Genomic DNA, 10,603 nt, shown 5'->3' on the forward strand with positions numbered 1-10,603 from the left:
TGAGCTTGAAACAATATTTTGGAGTCATTCCACCCTCTCAGCTAGAGAAGTAGCTGGATTTGCTTTGGTTGGGGTTTATTGGTTGGGTCTTTCTCAAGAGCTCTCTGCTAAGTAAATATGCATGAAGGGACTTTTTAGCCACTCTGGCGTTTTAGTTCACTGTGGATTCAAATGGATTTTTTTTTAATGTAGCAAAATCTATTACAGTGCTATCTATTGCATTTGATCTTTTCTTTTTTTAATGTAGCTAATGAAATTCAGAGAAAGTACTTTATTTGCACACCCCAATGTGTACTTTCCAAAAGTCACTTGTAACCCTCTTTTAAATTCTGCCAAATAATTTGGAGCTAATGTTCTTTTCTTCTCAACTTTTCTGAATTATTGCAAGTAATTTTTAAGTCATATTTTATACTCCGTTAAGGGCTTTAGAATCATACATGATTACATAGGATTTGTTTAATAAAAATTATAGAAGGCCATTGTTTTGGACTAAGTTTCCGCACTAGGCCCCAACAGGGCCGGCTGAAAATCAAAATGGAGTTACCCACGCTAAAGTTCCAGGTCCCCAAACCCAAACTGAGGCGGGATAGGTAGTCAAAAAGGGAACCATGTCCTCGAGATGTGGCAACCGTGGCATGGCGACCACAGGGTCAACACGATAAGCGCCAGCATTCACACTGTAGTCCAGTTCATTCAAGCCAAACTAGCTCCAATAAGGAATTTCCCCCGTAAGACGGTGCACATTTTGATTTTACCTGTCCTCAGACTGAACCTTTGCTCATTATAATAGTAAAAAACACACTCCTGGGTGGAGATTTCAGATGTTAATGAGACATGTAACATACAAGCACGCAGGTACAGCTGCTGCACATGTGCACCCGAAGATCACTCAGAACATGCTTACTGCTAGCGCCTCTTCCTGCCTCCTTATGAATAACCGTGTAAGGCTGTCATCAAGGGAGTCTCCCCAGTAAGTCAATGCTGTCCCATCCTCACGAGCAGCCCACCCTGAATCCTGTCTCAGAGTGTACTGTCTATTCTGCACGTCACTTTCAGAATATCCTGCCTCTTTTGCAACAAATCGCTCCATGCTGCATCTCCTTTGCTGTGTGTCTCTTGTTTAATTTCGTTTAAACTAAGGAGACAAGAACCGAGGTTTTACAACAGCCATCGACAAAACTAAGTTGTCATCTGACTTCCTGAGAAATCAAGAGACAGTCAATTTCTCAAATAGGCAGGATTAAATTGTCAACTGGTATGATCATGAAGTTCCCTCGGCTTTAATCCTTAGCACAAAAAAAGGCAGCCTAAAGTAACCGGATGTTAACTAATCAGTTATTTTTCTAGTGTTCTCTCTAAATGTAATGAATACACACTTTGTTGCTTCTGGTTTCTTCAGTCCTGTTTATAAAGCCAACCTCCTCTGCTCAGCTCACTGGAAAACTTATTCTGTTTTGTGGAACGAAGTGTTGCTCAATTCTAGAATCACAATAAAGCCAATTTAGGTCTTTAAATTTCTTGTCATTCTTTCCTTTGGCACTTTCATGTGTTTTAAAGAGAAAATACACACACACACACACACACACACACACACAGAGTCAGAAGAAATGAAACAAACATCGTCAGAATAACTGGAAGAAAGAAACTTTTAACCTACAAATATTCAAACCATATTATTTGAATGCTGAGTAGGTTAAAAGGCCATATTGAAGTACCACTCACACCCACACCGCCCTGTCTAAATCTTGACCTTCTCAGGAATCAAAACTAACATTTGTTGAGAGACCTTTACTGAATAAACTTGTTTAGTTTTCACATCAACTGTACAAAGTGTGCCTTCATGACAGAAGAGGAAGCTGAGACATAGAAAAGGTCAGTAAATTGATCACTAAGTAATAAACCTCCGATTGAAACCCAGGCAAACCTCAACACTTAAACTATTCTGCTTCTCATTAAGATGCTACTGATAACAATTTGAAGGTCTTCATAATGTCTTACAATGGATCTTCTTACTTTACCAGGGCTGATAAGACACAATGGGTTAAAATGTGGGCTCCCACCAGCTGTGTGGCCTTAGGCAAGGGGGTTACCCTCCAGTTCCTGGGCATCTTACCTGCCAACTGGTAATCTTGTAACTACTCCTCCCCACCCCCAGCTGTTGCAGATTCAAATGAGATGACAGCTCTGTGTGCCTGTGTGCCTGTGCGTGTGTGCGTGCGTGTGTGTGTGTGTGTGTGTCTCCTCCAGGCCAGGCCTGCTCCTAATCCACCTCCACCTTGTCCTGCCCTGGGGGGCTCCATCAGGGAGCTCCCTGCCTTTGGCTTCTGGGTGGGCTCAGCTCTTGGTGCCACAGAGTTGCACAGGGCAGGACAGAGGAGAGCAAGGTTGCAGGGTTGATCCGCCTGGCTCCTCTCCTGCCAAGTTGAGGAGGGGGCCTGTGGTCTCTCTCTTCCAGAGGCTTCTGGCAACTATTGCGATGCTCTCCCGGTTCCCCTAGCCCTTCCCCTACCGTGCCACTTCTTCTGGGGGTGGTAAATGGGCCCAGGTGCTAGAGCATCCCCTGCTGACTTCTCTGAACGTGGGCACCATCTCTGGAAGCACACCTTTATTCAGACCCTCCATTCAATGCTTCCTGCTGAACCCCAGAATGATAAGATGTTCAAAATACTTGGCACTGCTGGGTATACATTAAACTATAAAAAGTAGATGCTACTAAAATTCTTATCAATAAGGCAGGTTCCTGTGCTTCAGTTTGTGGGGTCCTCCTAACTCTCCTGTAACAGAGGGAGTGGGAATGTATACTACCATCTCCCAGTTGAGGAAACGAAGGGTCCAAGAGGTTAAACAACGTGCCCAGGGTCCCCAGCCCGGAGCAGATGGGCCAGGGCCAGGGCCCAGGAGTTCTGTGTCCTTGGCCAGTGGTTTCCCTGCAGGGATTCCCCTGACTCTGTAGACAACACCTCAACTCCAGAGCCCTCTCTAACAGTTGTCCCAGGTGGGAACCACAATAGCGTCCACTGCAGGTGCCTTGAACTTTGACACAAGTCCCATCCCTGCTGGCCAGCCAGGCCACATAGGAAGGGCTCCCTCCAGGTGGCTTATGATGCTGGGCACCCCAACCATCTTATGCTGCCCCCCACCTCCCTTGTGTGTCTCTGCTCCTGGTAACAGTGCTTTGGGTGGCTTCTTAGGCCAGGGTTCTGGCTAACTAGTAATGCTGTATCCTGCCCTAGGGACAAAGAAGCCAAAAGTTTGACACAACCCATAGGAATGAGAGGAGCATGCTCCCCCAACACGGTCATTAGGCCTTACTGCTTCCAGGCGGATCATTCACAAACCATTTTACCTTAAAATCAGCCTCCTCCTACTTCAAGTGCTTTTCCAGGAGTTTTCCAAAACTTCCTGCCTTCAGTCAACTCCTCTGTCTCCCGTAGGCTCTGTCTTGAGGAATGTGATCACTTTCTCTTATAAACAGACTTAATGCAACTGGAATCAGGGAGGCTCTGGGACTCCCGCATGCACAACTCTCCCAAGAATCCTCTCCCTTAATCCTCCTGGGGGCCCTGCATCCCCCGCATTGCAGGAGGTGATCACCCACATGCACCTCAAACCTGGCTCACGGAAATGCAGGGACTTGCTCCAGCTCATTCAGCCAGCCTGGACAGTAGCGTCCCCCTGAAAACCTGGGCGCTTTCTCCTACCTGCCACCTGCCATGCCACCCTCCCAAATCAGCTATGAAAATCTGAGATAAAGTATATGGATGAGCATTAAAAATAAAGCACTAAGTTTTATTTTATTTTTTTAAAAAGGCAAATGCAAAGCAGCCACTCTCGGTTGTATACACGGGCATTCCAATGCTTGGAGGCTCTCATGGTGTAGGAACTTGCAGTCTGGCTGCAAGGCAACCATTCCTCACACAAACAAACCAGAGATCAGGACCTAAGGAGGGAAACGGGGCCAAAGCACTGAACCTCTAAAATTCCCAATTCCCTTACCTCTTCAGAACCACGTGGAACAGGCTTACAGCCAATCTTTTATTTTACTTTATTATTATGATTATTATTATTTTGCACACACAGGGCACATGATGCTTTGATATTGAATGTATTCAGGAAGATACCTTTGCTCTCTTGCAGTCTGACTCATCCATCTCTAGAACACCCTTCTGTGGGTCTCTCAAGGTGGAGGGAACCTTTCCCTTCTCCGTTCCCATTTTGCTTAGCACCTGTGTATTTATATACGCAGCCTGACAGGGTATGTCCTTGTCCCCCTCCCCACAGCACTGTGACCTCTGGGACAGCAAGGACCAAGGATCGAGTATTCTTTCCTCTCTGTATCTCCACACTTTGCATGGTGCTCCTGGAAGGTAGTAAGTTCCCAGTAAATGTTGGCTCAACTGAAATCAAAACAACCCAACCACCACCAATAACAAGACCAAATAAACAATAAAACCCCAGATTTTACAGTCCAGTGACTTCCCCTCTGAGCCTCAATATTTTTACATTAAAGTGAAAGGGCTGACCAAAGTGATTTCTAAGGTCATGTTCAGCTTGTGGGTGGGAAGCAAAACAGGCCCTGGTGAGAACACTGGGGTTCCTTCTGCAATATGTACCATTTGGGAGTCCCCACAGATGGCACCCTGGCTCTGTCAGGTTTCAGACCTCAGAGTCTGAAACTTCTGGGACTGCTTTCAAAATCTAGCGTTGAGAACTGCTAGAAAATGACTTTGCCAAGCGGGTGTGGGCTCTGAATGGTCCTGGCCACTCTTTGAGAGGGGAGATGCCCTTGGCATGGGGTAGTAGACAGTCCAGCTGCCCCAAGCCAGGGTTGTCTGTGATACCGGGAGGGTTTTGAGGATGATGCTGGCTGAAGCAAACATAAATCAGGTGGTGGCTGTCTTCACAAAGAGAAGCTTTTAATGGACCCTCAGTGACAGGCAGCAGAACTCTAAAGCCTCTCTCTCTTTTTTTTTTTTTTGAGACAGTCTCACTCTGTCGCCCAGACTGGAGTGCCATGGCACGACCTCAGCTCACTGCAATCTCCACCTCCCGGGTCCAAGTGATTCTCCTGCCTCAGCCTCCTGAGTAGCTGGGTACTACAGGAGCCCACCACTACGCCTGGCTAATTTTTGTATTTTTAGTAGAGGCAGGGTTTCACCACATTGGCCAGCTGGTCTCAAACTCCTGACCTCAAATGATCCACCCACCTCGGCCTCCCAAAGTGCTGGGATTACAGGCCTGAGCCACTGTGCCCAGCCAAGCCTCTTATTTTGAGAGTGAAACTGAGACCCAGAGCCTGGAATAGTTTGGGAGCCAAGTTGCAAAGTAACTGAGCGCTGCCACTGGGACTCAAATGCAGGCTCTCACAGGGCCCCGGTCTGGGCTCCTGTGACCAAATTAGAGCAGAAGAGAGCTCTCAGCTCCTCAGGTGTGCCAGCAGGGATGCTGAAGTTTCCACAAAGTCTACACAACTGAACAAAGCTGCATGTAAGTCTTATTCTAGAATTCTTTGTGACCGGGCCAGCTCTTCCATCGGCCTGTGGAGTGTGTGCACACAGGCATGCAGAACTCACTGGAAAGCTTTTACAAGATGACTGGTGGATTTTATTTTTTGCTTTCCTGGTTGCTTTTGGTGGTGTGGGAGGGGCCTAGAGTGAGGGTTAATGTTTAGATCCCTGGCCAAAGCTCTACCCAAATATAAACCCTTTGAGTCAGCAACCTTCTACACAGGAACTGACTCAAGCAAGGTTACCTGACCAGAAGCCTCAGAGTCACACATGGGAGAGGGCCCTTCCTTGGGTAATGTCAACTGCCTGCCTTTGAGTGGTGTCCTGGCTCGGGGGCTGCTTGGTGGGGAGGGGAGACAGAGATCTACCTCACCCCCAAAGACCCAGGACCTAGAAGGACTCCTTCCTGTCAAGCTCACAGACGACTTCATCCCCATAAGAAGGGCTTCCAGATCAGCGACAGCCAATGCTGTGAGCGCCACCAGGGAAAGGGGGCAGTACAGCCCTGATTACAATCAGCAAGAAGGCTGCTCAGAAGGCAGTTTCCGCCTGCTGCTGCAGAGCTTCGAGGAACAGACTCCACGCTCCCTAAGAAACCCTCCTCTGCCATCACTTCTAGCAACGCTTCCTGTTTTTCTCTCTCACCCTGGGTGGGGTGCTGTGGCCTCCCAGCCAGGGAGGTAGGCAACAAAGGCCCTGCTCAAGCCCAGGCCCTGGCCTTGTCCAATCAGACTCTAAACAGCAAATGCCGGCCCAGAAAAATGCAGGGAAAGCAAACTTCAGGGTTTGTGGGATTTTGAAAAGGCAAGAGGAGAACGAGCCCTCTATTCATTCTTTATTTAGCAAAAAGTGTACGATGGAACTTTTTTCCCTAGACGTGAAGTCAAGGTATACACATACACACATGTAGAGTATGAACTACCTATACATACACACATTCACCTAATTATATATATTATAGCCACTCGCTATTATGCAGAACGTAGTTTGGAGAATGTATTATTGGCCTCATTTTGCAGATATAGAAACTGAGACGCCGAGAGGTTAAGTCTGGCGACCAAAGAGAGACAGAGACAGAGAGACGGGAGACTAGAAGAGGCCCCACGCTGTACCCAGATATTGGCAGAGGCTGAGGGGCACGGAGTGGTGAACTCTGGTCAGTCATTTCAGCCAACCATGGGATTTCAGAAAACAGCCGGCAGGGGTCCTAATGTTTGGGGCAGGAAGGGGAGGTGCGGGAAGGCACTGAGGGACCCCCGCACTGGGCGCCCCTTCCCCACCGCAGAGACAAGCGGCAGTTTCCACAGCAGCCGGCAGGGGGCAGTGCACCTTGCCTTTTCGAAGCCTCCGGGCGCTTGGGCAGCGCGGGGTAAAGAAAACCAGGAGGCTCCGCCCGCAGCTTCTACGAACAGGCCAGGAGTAGAGCCCCGCACGTAGTAGGTGCTCCAGGCACGTCTAGAAGCCTAAAGGGCTTGGTCGATACATTTGAACTCCATTTTAGAGACTGGAAGGGAAGAAGGGGGCGTCCGGGCCCCTGCCAGCACCTTCCACCTTGGGGCCTTGTCAATGAACACAGCGTCAGCACCTACGACGTGCCAGGCGCCCTGGTGACTATTGGAAAACCCGGCTCCCCTCTCACCCCGTTTTCCTCGTTGGCGAGTCGGCCTCGCCTCCTCCTCCCGTCTCTTCCTCTCACCACACACACCCAGCCGCAGAGCGGGGGTGGGCGCTCGCTGTCTCCCTGGAGAACCAGCTCGTCGCAAACTTGCGGGGCTTGGGGACCCGCGAGGGGGAGAAGTCGGGAGAGGCCAGGGGTGCCCGGAAACAATCACGAGAAAGCCGGGCGAATGCCTGATGCAGGGACGCGGCGAGCCAGTCACTGCCCTCAGGGTCACGGCTGACTCCCTCTGCGGGACTCGCCCAGCCCACGAGACGCAGTGACCTGCCCAACCCCCACCCTCTTGCGCGCTTCTGGGTGCGCACGTGTCCCCTCGCCCAACACACCACCGAGCCCCGCACCACCGAGCCCCGCGCATGGTACGGCCGCCGAGGACCCTCGCGTAGGAGGGAGGAGCGAGTCAGGGCTCCAGCCGACGAGCAGAGCCAGACGATCCCCACACGCTTCCTGGGAGACCCGGCTGCAAGGCCAGGCTAATGCGCGCTCCGGCGTCTCTGTGCCAAGCCGGGGCGCAAGCTCAACCCCCATCTCAAGTTCAGCCGCGCTTCCTCCCGCAAGGTCACGCTTAAACACTCGCGCAGAGAAAGGAGGAGCGGAAAGTTGCGCCACCGTCCCGATTCCAAACTAACTGTACCCTCACCAGAGCGCCTCGCCCCAGGGTCACCGCTGTCCGTCCCCGTGCGCTCCCAGAAGGGGTGGCCCTGCCCCCACGCAGGTCACACACACGAGAGACACAGGCAAGTTGCTAACTTTTGTCAGATTATTTCTTGGGAGCTGCGACGCCTCACGGGGTTGGGGCGGATTCAGAGTTTCGAGTTGCCACTAACACGACTCCGGCCGTGCTCTCCTTGGCCCACCCGCGTCCCCCACTGTCCGCCACGCCGCGTTCAGCTCTCTTGTCCCGGGTGTCAACTTCACCCCCAGATCCGGAGCAGCGCGCTCTGACGGCGTCCCCGGGGCCGATAGCCACCTCCCGGATCTGCGCCTGCTTGCAGCGGATTGGGGGACTCGATCCTGATACTGTCCCACGGCCGCTCGTCCAGAACACTGGCGGCCTCCGCGGTGTCCCAGCCTGTGACCCCAAATCCGCTCGAGAGCGCCTGAGCCCGACCACCCAGCGAGGTCTCCTCCCACGGGCGGCCCCAGCGGAGGAGATCCCAGCCCGGCGCCCGGTGCAATGTCACTGGGGCTGCTTTCGGGAACCGCTGCCCGGGACTTGGCGTAGGTTCCCCACAGAGCTCCAGGCAGTTCCTCCAGTGTCGGCCGAAGACCCCTAAGCCCGAACCTCCACCCCGACCTTCTTCCTCTCCCAAAGCCCTGGGTGGTCGCCGCTGCCAAGGAAGGGGTCTCCCTTCGAATGTCTTCCACTAGAATCCTGGGGTCTTCAGTCCCAGCTCCACTGTCACACCCTCCTAGTCCCCTCCCCACCCCTTCAGTTCCCGGGTCCAGACAATCAACCTTCCACTCCGAGAATCCACAGGAAACTGCCCGAGCCCCAACTCAGGCGGACGCAGCCCCCGGGCACCCCGAGCAGGGTTCGCCTCCGCGCGCGCACTCACCACGGCTGGAGACACGCTGGAGTTTCCGGGATTTGGGCATGAGGGGGTTCGGAGGAGAATACAGGGGTGTGGGTGTCCCGGACACTTGCCCCCTTCCCAGCTCACATCGCCTCTTCCTTCTCTCTCCGCTCTTCTTCCTTCTCCTCCTCCCTCCGGTCTAGGGCTCTTTGTCTTTGCAAAGTGTCGAAACTGTCTGGCATAGTGGGCTCCGCCGGCGGAGGCTGGAGCCGAGGAAGCGAGGAGGCGGGATGAGGGTGGGAGAGGGCTCGGGAACACCTTCCCCCGGGTGTAACGGGAGTGAAAGGCGGGGCGACCGAGGAGGGGCCGCCTTCCCTGGCCGGCCGGGGCCGGGTGCCAGGGCGCGCCAGAGCCCAGCCACCGCCTCCCCTGCGCGCGGCCCTCCCCTTCCTCCGCCCAGTGCCCGCCCCTCCCGACTCTGCGCCTCCGTTCGGCCCCGCCCACCCCGACTTGGCTCGGCTTTCCCTTGGCTCCGGGCTTCCTGCAAGCCGAATTTAGCTCTGCCAAGCCACGTGGACCGCAGCGGGCTCGGCAGAGGCCGAGCCTGGGAGACGCCGGAGGCGGCGGCTGCGGCGCGGGGACCTGATCGGCGCCCCGAGAGGAGCTCCCCGCTCTCTGGACGCGGCCCTCAAGCTGGCGGGGCTAAGGAAGAGCGCCCGGGAGGCCCGGGAGCCACTGGGGTCCGTTTCAGCAGGAAGACGGGCACGCACCGAGAGGATGGCAGTGCCCAGAAGAACTCGAGTCGGGGGCACGGTGGGGAGAAGGGGCCGATCCCCTGCTGGCGACCGGGCAGAGCCACCCACTTCCTCTAAGGGCGCGGGACTCGAGGTGGGATTTAGGGAGGGGGAAGGGAGGAGCGTGGGCTGGAGGACTCTTGCGGCCAGAACCGCGTTCAGAGCCACAGAGCCGGGCACTGCGGCCGGCCCTGGTCCCGGCCCCGGCCCTGGCCCAGCCCTTGCCCTGGCTCGCCTGCCGCCGCTTTTTCCTTCCAGATGCGGAGGCTGCGGCTGGAGCTTGGGGTTTGCGGATTAGGCTTGCAGTCATTCAGCCCTCCCTCTTTTCAGGGAAGCGGGGGCGGTGGAGACTTATTTTGCTGAAAGGCAGAGTGCAGCGCTTTGATGCTAAATGCAGTACACAAGTCATGTAAATCTGGTTTTACGGTTCTTAGCCCCTTACTGAGACTACCTCTTTCGCAACTTTTCGGAGGAATGTTAGAGGAAAGAGGCACAGTTTGGCTTTGGGGTCATTGCATCCTTCCAGCGCCCCTTGCTCCAGCTGGAGAGAGATCAACCTTTTGCAGTGGAAGGGGAGAGTCCCCCAGCCTTTGTTTCATCAGACGGCTGCTGTAGTACAGGGATTCAGGCCAGGGCCCGCATGGCCGGACTTCTTGGTTCAAATCCTGCACTGCCACTCAACGGATGTGTGAGCTTGGGCTAGTGACTGAACCTCCCAGCCTAGATGACTCTGTGCCTCGGTGTCCTCATCTGTGAGAACCGACCTAAGAAGTGTCTGTCTGATAAAGCTGTTGTGATGAGTTAGTGAATTCGTACACATAGAACCTTTAGAACTGTCTTTGACATGTAGTAAGTCAGCTGTGTAGATGGTGGGTTTCTCCAGTGTCAGGTTCCTGCCCACAGCAGGAAGATGACCTGTGCTAGAAGATGGGGGCTAGGGTGTTGGGGAAGACTTCAGGGACTTGGGAGAGAAAAGGAGAAATATTCAGAGATGAGAAAAGTAGAAGAAAAACCAGCTTTTAAAAGGGGGAGGAGAGAGAATGAGAAAAATAACTACTAGAAAGGGAAGGAAAAGATGAATAGCCTTTTAGGTGCTTCGAGACCTGC

At 53.2% G+C, this 10,603-nt stretch overlaps 1 protein-coding gene across 2 annotated transcripts in view; it reads right to left on the reverse strand.

The window, feature by feature from the left end:
* The window catches only part of ST3GAL1 (ST3 beta-galactoside alpha-2,3-sialyltransferase 1), a 116,208-nt gene extending 107,035 nt beyond the window's left edge, over positions 1 to 9,173 (reverse strand). For both annotated transcript variants that reach the window (XM_008955450.5, XM_063606917.1), the window contains exon 1: positions 8,745 to 9,173. The gene's annotated coding sequence lies outside the window, so the exon portion shown is untranslated. The remainder of the gene's footprint in view (positions 1 to 8,744) is intronic.
* Between the last annotated feature and the right edge of the window lie 1,430 nt (positions 9,174 to 10,603).

Source organism: Pan paniscus, chromosome 7, assembly GCF_029289425.2.
Source record: "Pan paniscus chromosome 7, NHGRI_mPanPan1-v2.0_pri, whole genome shotgun sequence".
Taxonomy (NCBI): domain Eukaryota; kingdom Metazoa; phylum Chordata; class Mammalia; order Primates; family Hominidae; genus Pan; species Pan paniscus.